Source organism: Triturus cristatus, chromosome 9, assembly GCF_964204655.1.
Source record: "Triturus cristatus chromosome 9, aTriCri1.1, whole genome shotgun sequence".
Classification (NCBI taxonomy): Eukaryota; Metazoa; Chordata; class Amphibia; order Caudata; family Salamandridae; genus Triturus; species Triturus cristatus.
The window spans coordinates 1,078,988,690-1,079,007,761 of NC_140592.1; positions in this window are offsets into that span (position 1 = coordinate 1,078,988,690).

Genomic DNA, 19,072 nt, shown 5'->3' on the forward strand with positions numbered 1-19,072 from the left:
ACATTGCACAGCTCTCTTCAATACCAACTGCTGTCAAAATCATGAATATGCAGTAAACTTTGACGCCAGCAGAATAGCATCACTGATTCGAAAAAGTAGAGAAGACACTGCACCAGGCCCCAACGGCATACCAGCATCAATCTACAAGCATGAAATTGACTTCTGGTTAGGTATACTTGAAAATGTATTCAAGAAATGCATAGTTCAGCACACAGTGCCATCATCCTGGCAAGGGTCGATTCTTCATTCTATTTTTAAAAAAAGGCTCCATCTCACTTCCAGATAGTTACAGACACATAGCATTCCTGGACATTGAGGAAAAATATTTTGCCTCATTACTACTTGTGGATTTACAAGATTGGGCAACAACAAACAGCCGATTTGCCCTCAACCAAACTGGGTTTAGAACACAGGCCAGCAGTATAGACATTCTGGTGGCTATAAGGATGCTATGTCAGTGGCCAGAGTTAGCAAATTTTATACTGGCTGTTTTGGCATTGCCTATCTCAAGTGCCAAGGTTGAGAGAGCCTTTTCACAGAAAAAAGTTTACAAGGGAAGGAAAAAGCGAGCACACATGACCAAAGACTCACTGAAGAAGTATTGTATGGTGTACTACAATAGGTTTGATTTTCATAAATGTATTTGGACCTCATTTACACTGTATGCACACTACCATGCATTATCAGTGTAGAAAGAAAGCAATAATAAAAGCAAAACATTCCATAAACACTGGAAAAACATTGTTTTGGTTGTTTATTTTGGCGCAAAAATGTGTAACCACTGATAACCACTGTTTTTTTAAGGTATTGAAATCCCTTGAAAACACTGGAAAAAAACACCAGAATTTACCAAAAATAGAATCTGAAAACAGGAAAGCCTACTCTTATCCAAACAAATACAGAAAAAAGAAGAGCTGTACTGTTATTACACAGACTACAGTAAAGCCTTTGACCTAGTCAACCGTCACTTACTGTGGACCAAGCTTACAGTCTGGAAAATCCCAGAGCCATTATTACAAGGCATCATGTTGCTATATTCCAACATATGGGCTAGAGTAAAACTAGGACGACACACCATGGTCTCGCAAAAAATCAGCATGGAACAAGGTGTCAAACAGGGGTGTATATTAACACACACCCTTTTTAACTTGTACATGAGTGACTGGGTTCCTGTATTAAACCAAATCAGCCATGCTCCTAAATTAGCCAACAAAGACATCTCTTCTCTGCTATATGCAGACAGCATCGTCCTGCTCAGCCAATCGCCAGTAGGGCTTCAAAGATTGCTGGATGCCTTAGATACACACTGCCTTGCAAAGGAGATGAACATGAGTCACGGAAAGACCAACATCATTATCTTCATCCGGAAAAAGAAAAAACAACATCACTGGCATCTTTCTAACCATCCCCTAACCATTGCGAAGAAACACAAATAATTGGGATGCTGGTTAGATGACAAACGAGGTCACTTATTGCATCTGAACTCATTAACAGAAAAACTAGCCTTGTTGCAATGTGCCTCTCGAACAATTTTCAGGAGTACTTACAAGTTTCTTTTGAGGCACTCCTAAAAACAATCTCTGCAATATTTGCCAAATCAGTGACAACATTATCATATGGGTCAGAGGCTTACCCGGGATAACTGGGGGCCTTTTTAAACAGGGCACAGAGCACAGTGTTCAGGTCTCTATTTCAATTACCATGCAACACCTCGCCAGCCAAGATCAGGATGGTATTTGCACTTATGGGCCAGTTGTTTGTACAGAAGGCTAGCAGTATAAAATATCTGCACTCCAAAAGGCCAGCTGAGCAAGGATCATTGAAAAATCTCATCTGGCTCGAAGTTGCGTGTCCTTATAGTGCAAGCCTCTCAAATGTCTGGTCACATGCTCTTTCCAAAGCACTGGTGCAAACCTGCTCAATGGAGCTATGGAATGTAAAACTACCACACCTACAGTTTAAAAACATTTTGAACAGAAAACTAAAAACTAAATCTCTTGAATCTGACCGAAGATTATTAGCCAAAAGAGAACACACCCACTTGGTCCTTAACATTTATGACAGAGAAGGTCCACAATAATATTTTATGGAACCATTTCCCTTCTGTTATAAAACGAAATACTTGCAGCTTTGGATGGGCTCTTTTTCATCATTAGATCTATTTCATCCATGGGCATTTAACCCAGAGTCAAAAACTTGTCTACTATGTGGTCTCTTCCAGTAATCAATAACTCACCTGCTCTGCACATGCCCTATACTCCGGCGGGGATGTGGACATTACCAGAATCCGTTAGCTTTCTACTGAACAATGTGCATCCATAAGTGATTACTAAACTGGTAAAATTCCTGGAGAGTCTAGATAAGCAACTAAGAAATAACCTAGGAGTACAAAACGAAGATGGGGAGGAATCTTGAATTCCAGCCCTCTTAAAGACCATCTTCAAACAGAAATACATCATCGATTCATAAAGTATTAGCTTTTATCCAAGCATAGTGAATAGTAATAGCAAGCTTTTAATGGCAACATTTCAAATAAAGATTATTTTTACGAAGTTACTAGTTACGTATTGAATTGCACTTTAAAATACTTACAGTGCCAGCATCTATGTAACCTGCTTGAAGATCTATGGTTTATCTGTTGAATCATCAACAAGTTTGAAAAACGTTTAGCACTGTCTATTATTTTAATTCTACTTGGCACTAACACACTTTGATAGACTTGATTGTCTTAATAAAGTATTTTGAAATTTGATATATAGAAAGTGCAATAAATACTCCAACGATTAACCCTGAGCTATTAACGTGCTACTCAAATTTGTCGTCTCCGCCCAATAACTGACTTTGCAATTTGAAACCTATCATGCCGTTCTGCCAAACTTACCTAGAATTATAACACACAAAATCAACGTCTTGTGGTAATTAGAACAAAATGTTAAGTCTTAGTAGAAATGTACTAATTTGACCTAAAGTACTACTGACTTATCCATACCTCCTTCCCATGAAGAAGCCTTCTAATAGTAGTATTGTCCCAAATACGTATCCTTTCTATTTAGTTCATTATTCCCCTATTGACTATTACAATATATAGAATTTTCCTCTTTTGGTTAAAAAAAACCTAATTTAAAAATCTGAGAAACATTATTATCTAAGATTATTTTAAAAAACTGTTCTTCAATTTATAGCATAGCATTGTATTTTTGCAATTCCTCACCATCAAAATTACTTTCACGGGAAAAAAAATTTGGGCCACAAAGGTAAACTTACACTTTTGTGTAAGATTATTAATGTTTTCTATTCACAAAGTTATTCACATATATATCTTTACGAGTGCACCCTACACATATTTTTATTATTATATTTGTAAAGATACTATTCGTCAATCAATTTGTCAATAGCAAATATTGGGAAAACGTCACAAAAGTGTATGTTTACCTCTGTGAATCAGGCACTCCATGTTTAATTTCTAAAAATGACATCTACGAAAGATTTGCTGTGTAAAGTCTTCATCTTCTTGGCTTTTAGAAAAATGCAGAGAAGAAAAAAGTAAAGTGCTTTTACAATTTTCTTACGGGCACACATATGTAAAAACTATGGGTGATCTAAGAAAGCAGATACGTTCTAAAATCTAGACAACAATCTGAATTTAGCAAAGAAAGTAATGACTAACAATTAAGCAGATTTCGTTTATCCCACGACAAATGGGTCTCCTGCAGACAGATTAGATCCAACTTATTATATTTAACAAAATGATCCAGCCTTTGACGCTTCTTCCAGTCATTCAATCCATTAACATTAACAGTACATATTTTAATATTCATAGTAATATGATTTCCTAAGCATCTTTGCCATACCAAGCCCAACAATGGACAAAAACAGTTTAGTAGACAGTTTAGTAGACAGTTTAGTAGAACAAGCTGCCAGAGGACAATCAATCCAGCAATCAATACAGTCTAATCTCCTACAACACCAGAACCACTCTTTTTTATTTCCCCCCCTCCCCATGCCTCCCCCCCTAAAGCTTCCCCTCCCCCCCTACTCCCAAAAACCCCCCACACCCTCCCCTGTACCCAAGCCTTTAACGAGGCGCTCAGACCTAGTCTGTGCATGTGATGAGTGCAGTGGTCGCAAGTGAGAGATGAATACAATAACACCCTGATAACATAGAAGCCAAAAAGCTAAGTAAGATAGGTAAAAGAAAATAGAGGAAACAAGAAAAAAAAACAAAAAAAAAAACGATGATTGATCGAGATAAATAACTAAAGTAGAGAAAAACATCTATGTATCCATATACATAAATCCTGAGGGGTCCCTGCCTGGTCCCAGACCGATTCACTTTTTTTTTTTTTTTACACAATACATCCTAATTACCCAGAGAATCGAGGAACTCTTTCGCCTTTATCTCGGAAGTGAAGTAAAAAGTCTTCCCTTCCTTAATAACTTTTAATTGGGCAGGATTTATCAAAAATACTTGTAATTTCCTTTCCTGAAAAGGCTTGATAAGCTGTCGCAATCTCCATCTCCTTTCTACCGTGGAGTGGCAGAAATCTGGGCGGACGAAGAAGGACAGCCCATCACACATCCTCCTTGCATCAGGTCTCGCTTTCTCCGCAATTAGCTGCCTTAATAAAAAATTGCCAAAGAATATCAAAATTGCCCTAGGCTTATCCCCTTCCCTAGCAACTCTGGGGACTTTGAAAGGAGTACGATGTACCCTCTGAATCTCGGATTGCCAATTCCAAGTAACAAGCTCTGGGAATGCCTGATCAAAACGTTTGATAATAAAGGTTCTGATGTCTGACCCTTCGGCCCCCTCCGGGATCCCCAGGACCCTAAGATTGTTCCGTCTCAGTCTGTTTTCCAAATCCTCTAATTTCCATTGAATATCAGGCATCTGTGAGCAATAGGCATCTACCTTGCTCACTGCATCAGCGGCCTGAGCCTCTGTAGAGACAACCCTCTCCTCCAGGTTTGAAACTCTGTCACCCAATGTCGCAGTAACCTTAGACAGCCTCCTCACAGCCCCCTGCATTTTCCTCATTACAGCTTGTGTCTTTTTGCTGTCTTGGCGTGTCTCCTCTCGATGAGAGATAATTTCTTGATGAATAGACTCCAACAGCGCCACCTGAGAAGCCTCCGCCAAATGGTTTCCTTGTAATGGTGTAGCCAAAGGGTGATCCCAACTAAGTTCATAGTTTGTCTGGTCCTTGGAGGCTGTCGCTGGCCTGACCGCAGTAGTTGGCAGTTCTGGATCTACATCACTATCTGTGCCTTGGGCGCTGCCCTCCAAAGAAGAACTATGATCCTCATCTGACCACTCTGCATTTTCAGAGACCGAAAAGAAGCATTCGCTTGAGACCTTTTCAACCGTCATCCGAAATGAGTCCCCAGGGGCAATTTCACTAAGAGCTTGAGGACAGCTGTCAATCACCCGTGCCTCCTCCTTCCCAGACTGAGTGCCCTCCTTACCACCTCCACTCATCCGCTGAGCCGACTTAGGAATGGCACCACCCTTAACGGTCTCATCGCGAGCTCGAGGATCATCACAGACTCTCCCTATCGGGATATCAGCAACCCCGCTTGGATCAGCGGCTAACCCACACAAACTGTCATGTAGGGAGACTTCAAGAACCTGTTGTTCCCCCACTACACCCGTCCGTTCTTCAGAGGAAGCTTGCTCAGGAGCTTCCCCCCGAGACTCCGGTGAAAAGCTTTTAACCCCTTTGCTCTTACCGGAATTCGTGAAAATATCTGCGATTGAGGGGGTCATGGGATCTGTAGCCTGACGCGTCTTACCGGGCATCTTCTGCATCCTAGTGGAGAGAGGTGGGGGCTCAGCCGGTGGATTTGTTTGCTCCTGCAGCGCCACTCCCGTCATTCCTGCCTCTGCTTCTCCTTTCTTTTTAGAAGCCGGCACGATAGATTTGCTTGATTTAGGGGGCATGACAGCAGGGTTCGTCAAACGCGCTCTCCTTCTCGTCATACGGGGGCTCGAAATACCAGTTCGTGAAAGCCGGTTGCAATCCCTCGCTCCGTTTTTACCCGTCAACTCCAAACGGATGAATGCCTCGCTCCGCCACCCCTGCTGCCTCCACTGCCTCTGCTGCCTTCGCTGCCTCCGCGGTCCCCGCCCCCAGGCTCCCGATTCACTCCGGCTGCGAAAAGCAGAAACGGCTGAAGCTACCAACGCTTGGAAGATGGAACCGTCCACAACCCGGCAGGAAAACGAGAGAATCATCCGGTAAGTGGCGAAATTCAACACTCGCTCAAGTAATAGATGCAGATATCCAAGGCTCCAAGGCTCCCGCTCCTGCACCGAAATCAAGCACCGTCCATCACTCTCCTTGCGACCTACTGCTACCGGTCGCCTCTACGCGACCGCCATCTTCCCTCCGAAAAACTAGACGGGGCTATGATCTGATAGCATGCTCTTCACAGACCTCTTCGATTAGGGGAGTAGCATTGTTGGGCAGACCATCTTTAGGGGGAGCGAAGAGAGTTAAAAGTGACAGGTTAGGTCGTTGGGTTATTGCAGAATTAAGCTTAGGATTTACAATTTGTTCGATTTACGGGTCAAATTGTGATGGTCCAGAAATCTTTGACTACCTTGAAGAAGAGTTAGCAGGGTGGCCAATCCCTTTGATAGTTTGCGGTGATTTTAATATATCCTCTGCCTGGCATAGTATATCCAAATATACAGGACGGAAACCTAGGGTGTTTCGTGCTCTGTCCTCTCTTATAAAGTCTCATGGGTTAAAAGATGTTTGGGGTGAAAAGGAGCCTCAGGACCCAGGATTTACATACTTTTCAAATCCGGTCCAAAAATATTTCAAATTAGACTACTTTTTTATTTCAGTCTGAAATCAATAAGGTTAGCATTAAGAAACTCCCAAAAGTAATTTCAGACCATAATCCTCTTATCCTATCATGCAGAATAGATCTTGTAGAGAAAAAGCACACTAAATGGTCCTTTGAAAGAAGGCTATTATCTGATCAAAGGTTTATTGATCACATCAAAAAATGGTCCTTGTAATTCTTTGATGCGAATCGATATAGTTCCTCTAGGAATAATGTTTGGGAAGCTTTTAAGGCAGGCTTTAGGGGGGAAACCATCAGCTGCTCGGCGAGATTAAGGAAAGAGGATTCGGCTAAGGTTGATAGGCTCATGTTGGATTTAGCGAATGCGGAGGAGTTGCATATTAGGGAAATCGGCAATGGAATGGATGGGTTGGAGAGCCTAAGAAGCATGGTGGTCATTAAAGCTGATTTGCAAAAATTGGTTATACAAAAGGGGGCTGGAGATTATCAGGCCTCAAGGACTAAGCGATATGAGACTGGGGAACAGGCAGGTAGGATTCTGGCATTACGTTTGAGACAGGACAGAACAAAGAATGTTATTACGAAAATATATGAAGATGGTATGCTATACTCGGAGACTAAAGGCATATTAAAAGTCTTTAAAAACTTCTATCAAAAACTTTATGATGACGAGAACCATCAAGCCCAACAGCAAGATCAAAATATTGTAGGGAGTGGCGACCTGGGGCCCGCACTTGATGTATCATCTAGGGAGGAGCTGGATAAGGACTTTACGGTCAGTGAGATTAAAGATGCCCTTCATGAGCTTGCAGCAGGGAAAGCGGTCGGCCCTGATGGAATCCCCCTAGAGGTTTATAAAAGCCTGGAATCAGAGTTACTTCCCATTTTGTTAGATCTTTTTAATGGTATTTTGTGTACAGGTGTTATCCCGGATTCATGGAAGGAGACTAATATAATTATCTTCCATAAGAAGGGCAAGCCCAAGGAGAATCCGGGCTCTTATCGCCCTATTTCACTTATCAATGCCGACACAAAATTATACTCTAAAATCTGGGCCAAAAGGCTGGGGAGGGTCATTGGCGGCCTTGTCTCCCCTTGGCAGCATGGGTTTGTGCCCGGGCGGGGCACTACGGATCATACACGGCGAGCTATAGCTTTATTCGATGCCCTTGCTGCTGGAGGGAGGGAGATGGCCATGATCCTCCTCGACGCGGAGAAAGCATTTGACCGCGTAGTCTGGAAGTATCTCTGGAACATGCTTGCTGCTAGGGGCTTTGGACCCAAGGTTATTAATGCTATTCGAGCTATGTATAAAGATCCGGTGGCCAGGGTGTCGGTAATGGGAGAGAGCTCAGAGAAGATAATAATTAAGAGAGGAACGCGGCAGGGCTGTCCTTGCTCTCCGATACTCTTTTCGTTATATATCGACCCCCTGATATACAGAATTCTGGGTAGTCCTCGGATTAGCCCTGTTATATTTAATGGCCATTCAACAAAACTGTTAGCTTATGCAGATGATTTGGCGATCCTTACCACTGATCCACACCTGGCTTTGCCTGCATTGGTGCAGTTGGCTAAGGATTTTGGCAGCAGATCTGGGTATCTGCTTAATGAAGGGAAGACACAGATCATCTGCACCAAGAACATTATCAAGACAGATTCCAGGTTTGTAGATTCAGCAGTTTACTTGGGGATCAGAATTAATGCTGATGTTGATAAGATCATTGCGGAGAATTATTGTTCCCTAATGGCATCGATGGAAGCAGAGCTAAAAAGGCTCGATGTTTTACATCTCTCCCTGGTGGGAAGGATAAATGCCCTTAGAATGACATTCTTTCCGAAGATCCTTTATTTGTTTCGTGCAATCCCTTTAATGCTGGAGGAAAAAATGCTAAAAAATCTTGAGGTATTGTTTAATAGGTTCACTTGGCAGTTCGGGAAAACCAGACGGTCTATGAAGTTTATGTCACTCCCGTTCGAGAGAGGAGGGTTGGCTCTCCCAAATCTTCGACTTTATCATTTTTCTTGTCTTCTGGCGCATATGTCAATTCTGTTTCAAAGGGCCCCTAGCTCAGCCGCAGCCCAGGGTGATAGATTCGGCCCTCCAAACTTTTTTGAGTTATTATTTGGGAAGAACGCCATAGGGCTGCTCCTGAGGGAGGTTGATTGGAGATACTATAAGAAGGTGCGGTTAAAGACAGTGAATGGGGTCTGGAGGGTCCGGAAAGCGTCCCAAAAACTGCTGGAAATTCCCAAGTTTAACTCTTATCTTCTCCTTTGGAATTCGAACTTGTTTTCGGCATCAATAAGATTAGCCAGTGTTGGATTGATAAAGGAATTAGATCTATAGGCGATATTTTGGAGGGGGGGCAGTTTTAGGCTTTGAAGCAGCTCAGTATAGATTCGGGATCCCCTCTAACCACTGGCTATTGCATAGACAAGTAGCTCATACATTGACGGCTTTCAGACCGAGAATTTTGACAGCCACACGCTTTCCGTTGATGGATTATTTAGGTAATGGGGGAAATAAAATTAAACCTATTTACAGTCTGTTAATGGAGGGAATTCAGGACGACCTGGCGAAAGTAGAATCTACACTGGCAGCTAAACTAGGGGATCCCGATGTGGACTTAGATTTAGCCATTATGCTAGATAAGAAATTTCTGCGCTCATCTAATCTCCGGGCTCAGCACTACAAAACGCTGTTTAATCTCTACCATACTCTGGCTAAGCTGTTTGCCTGGGGCGTGGTGATGAATGATAAATGCCCTAGATGTAATAAAGGTCCAGCGGATTTACTACATATGTTTCATCAGTGTGAAAAATTATCTAGTACTTTGAATGAAATATCAATTTTTTTGGAGGGACTATTAAAATGTAGAATTGTTATATCTTCCACTCTGATGTTACTGGGAGTGGATAGAAGAATGAAATTATGCTCTATGGCGGAAGCTTTGGTTTTTATTTCTATGGCTGTTCTGCGCATACTTATTTCCGCTGGCTGGAAAGATCCTTCCCCTCCCACATTTCAAATGTGGTTGTCAAGGCTGCTCGGGGTACATAACATGGAGTCTTGTTTATATGAATTAAAAAGTATTAAAAAAAGGGAACTGGGGAAAAACATTTGGGCCCCTTTAGTTAGCTGGAGAAACCTTAGCTTTTAGTTATATGCTCGGCTCTTAAATGATATAATTTGAGGGTTTTTCCACTTTGTCTATTTTTTAACAGGATTGCTTTGGGATCTTTGTTGAACAGCTTTTGTATTGTATTGTATTGTATACTTCTTTTGGTACGACACCAGAAAAAACTCAATAAAAAAAAAAAAAAAAGAAAGTAATGACTAACAAAATAGGAAATGCGTGTAGTAAAAAAGAGAAAAACATGTTTGAAGTTTTTAACCGTATGCAGGTTTCAGGGTTACCTCTCAGGGAGCCACTCAGTATTCGATGGTAGGGGCAGGCTACTTTAATCCAGGAAGTAGAAAGTGAAATAATAGCTGGACGTGGTCACTTTCTATACTGAATTTAACATTTATATAATACATTGCATGCCATGCTGCAATACTGGTTAGAGTATATGCAAAAGAGATATATATTTTTTCACTTGAGCTGTACATGTTTCTGGCTAGAGCATGAGACCTGCTTCTCTAAATTAATGTATGGAGAGCTCCAGCTGCCATCATTGTAGTGTGTTGTTCCCCTTTTTTAGATCTACTACAAGCTTTCCTTCTCCAGTAGTTAATTTTCTGCAATTCTCTCATTGGGCCTTGAATTAAAATCACAGCTGGCTGGAATGAGATGGGTGGCACAAGACTGCTGAGTTCCACTGGAATTTGCTCCAGTTAGGTTTAGCTTAGTCATAAGAGTATCTTTGTCTTTCCAATCCCAGTGGAATAGTACATGTTGTAATACATTTCATCATTTCATATTAAAAAAGTCAAATTAATAAAATGTGGGTATTAAGAAAATCTATGCACACTTGAATCGCAAGGAAGAATCTTTGTTTATAGCTTGGACTAATTTGTATTGTTAGACATTTTGCATTACCCATAATTAGTGTCTGCTGGTGAATTGTTAAAGTGATGGGGTGTAAAATTCTTACATTGCTTACATTTCTTATGCGTGCATACACATATTTTTCATATTGGGTACAGCGTTTCTCAAAGAAACACATCTTTGGCCTTTCCTCACTCTGAAAAATTGTGCTCACGTGCAGAACAAAAGTCCGCCCTCCTAATTTAATGACAGGCCGACCATAAGTATGCTGGCGATTGGCTCTATCGATGGAATGCTTCTTCTAACAACCTGATGGTGTAATGGATGTTCGTGGAAGGACATCTACTCTACATAGGGTGGATAATGTCTTTCTTTTACTGTCTCTCAAGGCCTGGAAAAACCTGGTGGTGAAAGGTAAGAAAAAAATCAGTAATGACACCAACACCATGGGAGAAAACTCCCGGGGTGTATTGGTCATTAGGATTTTGGTTTTCATGAATGAACTTTCAATTTTGGAGTTTCTTTTAAAAAATAAAAGGCTTCTGAAAAGGTTGTCTGATGTCCATTATGGCTGATGGTACTGTCCACCTACTTAGTCCTACATTGACAATAACTGCTATGATGACAGACCGTGTCAATGTAAAGAGATGTCTGTCAGGCCTGTAGACATCTCTAAATTTGGTTTATGGAACATATATCAAGGCAATGATGGTCATAAATCCATCCACTAAATTCAAAATCAAGCTCCGCATACTTAAAGCACAGTTTTAATATTTAAAAGGGCATTATGGGTAAGAACATATTTTGAGATCTGTACAAGTCACAACGCCCTGGATTTACCTAGGTCTTTATTTTCCAGACATTTATGGAGGTGGTAGCACTCTTTCAGTATTGGCCATGACTGATCCTCAAGTACTGCCATCCCCCAAGAAACTTGAGAGAAAAATTATTGTTTTAGCTGTCATTTCCATGGCATTCTTAGTAAGAAAATGCTTAGAGTTCAATGGAAACCATGCCACTGAGATTTTCCCTTGGTTTCTTCCATTGGGTATTGGATAGAGTTGGTAGGATGCTGGCTAAAATTGGGAGCAAATGTTGAAGAAGTCTCCCATGGGAATTAAACACTTTTTTAGACATAGTTTTGAAATGTAAACGGCATAATGGGACAAAAACATTCTGGAATCCAAACTGGGCACATTACCATGGTTCCCCTGTGTCTCCAGTTTTCAATAATGCATGTGATTGGTAGGATTCACTGAGTACCACCTGACTCAGGGGACACAAAAGTCCAGCTATACCCCAGGTCCAATCCACATTGAATTCATGTGGCTGCAGGTTTGACATGTCCCATACTGTACAATAGGTCTACCCACACATATGAGATAATGTTGGTAGAGATATGGCAATGCAGGAAAATGAGTCTTCAGACAGTGGAAGGGAATTTCACTGTTCATTACTACAATAATATGAGGATCTGAAGTTTTTTGTCAATATTTTAGGTTTCCAGAATGCAATCTAAAAGGAGAGCTCAGAAAGTGCGGAAAAGTCACACCATCTTAGATATTTCAAGGTTTTGATTCTTCAAAAATGTGCAGGGATGCTAGATTTTTCTTGGTTCTGTGCAAACCAGGGTATGGAAAATGTAGACATACCACTTTTTAAAACTCAGCTGCAACAAACTACATAGCTAAAATTCTCAACATATAAATTCAGGTGTTGGCTGTATATACCCGCTATTGTACAATATCTTTCTCTTCTCACATTTTCTCCATGTCTGACCCATCACAAGCATTAATACTTCTATGCCTTAGTTAGAAAGAACCATCAAAGCCTCCCTAAATGCCTGCTTCTTCATCCACTTTCTGGTAACACATCTCAAGTCTATCTTGCTTAACAAAAGAGCATCTCACAAATAGATCTTTAACTACATTATCTGAAAAGGTTTTCTGCTTAAATATAGATCAGCAGTCATGCATCATCTAGATAATGTAGACGTGCTAACCTATGGTAGTGTAGACTTCCTGGGGCTTATTACAAGCCTCTTGTGCCACCGGTGAATATTGTGCTGGCCCATTGTAAACATGGGGATGCGTCAAAATCCTACGCTTCCTCATGGGAGGCACAAGAGTGGATCAACAAGGAGAAATACATCTATTTCTTCCCGTGTTTTGCTCTTTCTAGAAGGAGGAAACATCATTAATGATTGTTTTTGTGCAATAGTTTAAGGATGCCTGCATTGGCGCTAGGCAGCCAATTGTGCACCAGCGCAGAGGAAAGCACAGGGATGCTCAGTATTGATGTGAATATGATGTATTTCTGTGCTTTTAAAATGATGCAGCTCAGAGCAGCAAGATGGCTTAAGGCGCTGTGCTTCATCATTTCCTCTTGCTGAGGCCCAGTATTTTTGCTGGAAAAAATGGCTTACTGACAAATAGTGCATGATCTCCTTTTGCTGATGGGGCTATGCTATAGAAGACCTACACCATGAACGGAAGCCAGGAAGGAGCATTGTATTCACTCATCATTCATCAAATCAATATACCTGAGTTTCCTGATTTTTTAGTACTTATCTACTGAGGCCAAAATGCCAGAATGAAAACCTAGCAGCAAAAATGTTCTGCCAGGGAAGTTTCATTCTACATAAAAGCACTGACTTCAAACATCTCTGCTCCTGACTCACTTCTGTGACAGGTTAATCTCTAGACCCCCTAATTTCCAAAACAAGTGTAATCAATAGTGAAAATCAAATTCCAGTGGAGTGGCCTGATAACGTCCTAAGACCCTTCACCCTTGTTATGTGTCAAAAAATAAAAAAATATGCTTAATTTAGTAATTTCTAGGACATCAACAGGTCCATGCTGGAAAATAAGATCTCTAAAAAGATATTGAATGCCAAAAAAGAACCTTGTGTATATAGACACTGACATAGAAGTTAAACATTCCTCACTTAAATAATATTCCTGAATACCAACAATTCTTCACAGTGGTTCTCCGGAGAATTGCATCAAGATAAGATGTCTCTAATAGTAAGTGAGAAACTGATTACAAGTGAGTGTGGTGTGCTGTTTAGGTCCTGAGGCGGAAGCCGGGACAGCGCTTAAAAACTTTGCCGCTTGATTGAGAAGCCCTCTATTGGTTTTAATCGCACACTTAGAAAATCGAATTTTGTAGAATTAGCACCTTTTAAAAATTACATATTGTATTCTGGTACTTACAATCCAGGCCGCCGCTGAGTGAGAGCGGATCCTGCCCCCCCCTCAAGAAATCGACAGAGCCTTTGGCTCTCCTGCCGCATTTTGAACTTCCGGGCCCGCCATCTTGGGTGAGGAACCCGATCACCTGTGCTAGGCCCCTCCCACCTCGAGGCCCTCGCCACTACAAAATGATTCCCCTTCCCAGGAGGCGCAGCGGACGGGCGCAGCGGCGGCGCCGGCGGGGCGCCGAAGGCGCGCCAAAGGCGAGCCCGACTGCGCCCGTCCACGACCGACCGGGACCAGGGGCCACGACCGCTGGCCAAAATTCTCCTACTCAATACTCCTCTTACACGCTACATCAACTACGAGGCTACACTAATGATCTTTGCCTCGCATCATGGGATCCCACCACAAAACACTTCAACTGCCCACACTGTAAGTATCAAAGCCACCCAGCCACACCCCCCCCCTTCGTTCCGCATGCTTTTGCTTAACTGCAGATCCCTCCCTAAACATGCCACAGAAATATCCCTGTTGATCTCGGACAAAAACCCCAATGCCATTTTCCTCACGGAAACATGGCTCCAAACTGACTCTGACCCCGATGTCATTCAAGCACTCCCTGCAGAATACCAAATACTCCGAGCAGATCGCTCTTCTGGAAAGGACGGCAGTATAGCTATCATTTATAAAAATTGCTACACCTGCCGCTCCTCTCCAACCAACCTATCCAGTTGCGAACACCTCACTTTCTCGCTGGACTTCTCCCCCACCTGCACATTCTCAGGGACTATTTACCGACCACCCGGCACTCCAACTAACTTTATAAACCAGCTCGCCCCAGAGGTTGCCAGTGGTATCTGCTCCTCACCTAATTACACCCTATTAGGTGACCTTAATGTGCACCTGGACGACCCCCTGGACTCGGCAGCCGCCGAACTACGTAATAATCTACTAGCACTAGATCTCTCCCAGTTAGTACTGCAACCCACCCACGAAAAAGGGCACCTTTTGGACCCAATTTTTTGTAACTGTACCCATCTCACAGTTAGTCCATCCATCACCCTCCCATGGACGGACCACTTTCTGATCCCATTTTTTTGGGCACCATCAGGATCTAGCCCCACATCACCCCCCGCCCCTAGCAGACACCGCAAATGGTCGCAACTCAATACTAACTTGTGGACATCCACACTGGAAGCCTCTACTCCAGAGAACAACCCCGATCCGATTGTCAGCAATCACAAATTTAATAACTGGATCACCACCTCTTTAGACCTTATTATTCCACTCAAGGACATCAAACCCAAACAGAGACCAAAAAATGCCCCTTGGTACTCACAGGACCTGCGCACTCTTAAGAGAGAATGCAAAAGACTGGAACGGAAATGGCGCCTCAACTATTCACAGACCAGCAAAATTGAATATCGGGCGTCCATTAAAATCTATAAAATCGACATAAAAAAAGCTCAAGCCAGTTTCTTCGAAAATAAGATTAATGAAGCAGCATCCAAACCCAAGGAGATTTACCAGATCGCAAAAAGCTTGCTCAAACTCCCCGACAAGCTATCAGATCCTCTGACCGCACAAACTCGTTGCAATGAACAGGCCGACTACTTCTATAACAAAATAGCCACAATCTACTCCTCCTTCCCCCCACCCCCTCACGCCCTATCAGTACAGCAGCACACCAGACCTACCCCTCCCACCTCCCTGGAAACGTTTCCACCTCTGGAGCCTACCAGCCTAGAAACTATAATACTACAGGTAAAGTCTGGATCCCCCAGTGACCCAGCCCCAGCTCGTTTCCTAAGAACAATTACCCCCACCATCCTCCCCATCATCCAGAACCTGATCAACAACTCTCTCTCAGCAGGGCTTGTCCCCCCGAAGTGGAAACAAGCTGCAGTTAAGGCCCTCCTGAAAAACCCCAATCTAGATCAGATGAACCCGGGAAACTACCGCCCGATCTCCCTGTTACCGTGGATAACTAAAATCGCGGAAAAACACGTAAATCAATGTCTCAAAGAATTCCTGCAAACAAACAACTCTCTGGACTCCTCACAGACGGGGTTCCGCCCCTTGCACGGAACAGAAACTGCTTTATTAGCAGTAACAGAAGGAGCTAGAAAGATTGTGGATCAGGGCGGCACTGCGGCCATTATCTTCTTGGACCTCAGTGCCGCCTTCGACACTGTGAATCATGACATCCTACGCCACAGATTGTCAGAGCTAGGGATAACCTCCACTGCTGCGGCCTGGCTACATTCCTTTCTTTCAGATCGCTCTTTCCGAGTCTGTGAGGGTAATACCACCTCGCCCAGCAAACCTCTCAGTTGTGGGGTTCCCCAGGGCTCGTCCTTGAGCCCCACACTGTTTAACGTTTATATGCTCCCCCTTGCAGAAATAATACGCCGTTTCGGCGTTCAAGTCGTGTCCTACGCCGACGATACGCAACTGGTGGTTACCCTGACTCATCCCTCCTCTTACTCCAGCGATCTCAGAGGCTGCATGGAAGCAGTATGCTCCTGGATGAGCCAGTCTTATTTGAAGCTGAACGGCAACAAAACAGAGCTAATGGTGCTGGGCAACTCCCCCCAAAAATCCATTGACTCTCTGTGGCCGCCAGCACTAGGCCCAGCACCCCCAGCCAGGGATACCATGAAGAGCTTGGGTATCTGGCTGGATAACGCATTAACCTTCGGCCATCAGGCAACCAAACTAGCAGCCACCTGCATGGGCATTATTAGACTCATATGAAAGATCCTACCGCTCCTCCCTTTTAGGGCCAGACAGATCATGGTCCAGGGTCTAATCCTCTCCCGGCTGGACTTCGGAAATGCCCTATACCTAGGAGCCCCCGATTCCACCCTGAAAAAACTGCAGGTTATTCAGAACTGCGCTGCTCGCACTCTCCTGCGCATTCCCCGCCGGCAATCAGTGAAATCTGAACTAAGAGCACTTCACTGGCTGCCAGTAAAGGATAGAGTCAACTTCAAAAGCATGTGCATCGCCCACCGTGCTTACTGGAAGAAAGGAGCAATCCTGAATCACACCCTGATCACCCCCTACCATCCCAAAAGGCAGCTGAGGTCGACCCTCGCCTTCCAAGTCATCAATCCCAGGTTCAAAAGAGAAAGAAGTGGAGGAAGAATGTTCTCAACAAACGCGGCAAGGCTCTGGAACTCCCTTCCACTCTCTATCCGCTCAGAACCTAACATCCTGCTCTTCCGAAAAAAACTAAAAACCTTCTTCTTCAGCCGATAACCTCGACCCGCTTCACCCACCTGTATTCTGCTAAAGCGCTGGGACGCCTGCGGGTAGCTATCGGGCTATATAAAAACCTATTCCATTCCATTCCATTCCAAAATATAGAAACCAATCCCTTCTGCACCAAACCTATCAAATATAAGAGCTAAGCCTAAAAATACAAATTATACACATTTAAGGCAAAGAAATCCTTTATGCACTAAGATCATATCATTAAGGGAAACATCGCTGCTTTTCAGCACATAGCGCCGAAAAAGGGGAGATCTTTTTATCACCCTGTTAGACGGCGACCTCAGAGGAGCCCGGAAAGGGGTCCTGACTACCCTGAGACCCACCCTCAAAGTATCGTAGCCGGGCACTGGCGGGAGATTCCCCAGGAGGAGGACTCTCGCAACTAGGATCGTACTTCTGGCACCACACGACACAGAGGGACCACACTGGGTATTCTCAGAACAAGTTTTATCAAACAGGTATCACTGCAAATATGTACAAGGTGAGCACGGGCTCAAGAGTCTCGGAAAGGTAGGGGGTAGCGGGACTGTCTCTGGTAACGGTTCAAAGGAGGGACGTACCCGGCGCACAGCTCACAATCCTCGAGCTGGGGGGTAGGCTGGTTGTCGTGGGGTCCGGCGGGACCGGTGGAGTCTGTGGAAGCCGCGAGTCACTCAGCGGGCTCAGGTACAAGTTCGGAGGTCTTACGATCTTCAGGGAGCCGCGAGTCACTCAGCAGGGCTCAGGTACAAGTTCGGAGGTCTTACGATCTTCAGGGAGCCGCGAGTCACTCAGCAGGGCTCAGGTACAAGTTCGGAGGTCTTACGATCTTCAGGGAGCCGCGAGTCACTCAGCAGGGCTCAGGTACAAGTTCGGAGGTCTTACGATCTTCAGGGAGCCGCGAGTCACTCAGCAGGGCTCAGGTACAAGTTCCAGTTCCAGGAGCCGCGACCACGTCAGCAGGCTCTCGTTGTTCCAGCGTAGAACCTGCCGGACAGCCCCAGAGCACCGCTTGTTATAGTTCGACCCCTCTTTGATGTCCGGAGTCTGTGCAGGCAGGGGTCTTGTCACCTGGGGGTCGCTTGTCGGGATTTCCTGCTATAGTCTTTTGATTCTTTCAGGGCCGGGTCGGGAGGAGTCCCAGACACCCAGCAGGCGTGGAGCCAGCCCTCAGGGAGGCCAGAGGGCCGATCGAAACCCATCGTCCCGGGGGAGTTCAGAGGTGCGATAGAAACTGCTCCTCCCTCTCTCATCCCCTGGAAGCGGGATGTCCTCCAGCCGGAGTGGCGCCTCTATGCCCGGGTCGCGCTGGGGCCGGGCGGCCATCTTGGTGCATGAAGTGGGCACGCGGGCCCGGGGTGGCCGAAAGGGGAGAGGCCAGGGACGGGGATGTCCGGGTCGGTGCGTGTGTCCTGGTGGGGAAGTTCGGCGGGGCCGGGGGCTTGGGCTGTATGTACCAGGTTTCGGTGGTGCGGGGGCACGGAGGGCCATTCTACGAGGCCGGGTCCAACACGCGTCCCCCCCAGCTGAAAGCCGGAGAGAACTGCCCATCAGCTTGGGGGGTTCTCTTCGCTGAGGCGGAAGAACCGGGAGAGGCCGTCAGCATTGGCGTGGTCCGTACCAGGGCGGTGTTCTGTGGTAAATAAAAATTCCTTTACCTGGACTGAATTTGATACAGAAACATTATAAAATAGCTCAGTAAAATGAGAGGCAGAATCCGTGATATTGGAGTTTCGGAATGGGCTTTATTCCAGTGATCGATTATAATCGGATGCTCCAAGTTCCATCACCACGGGGGTTCAGGAA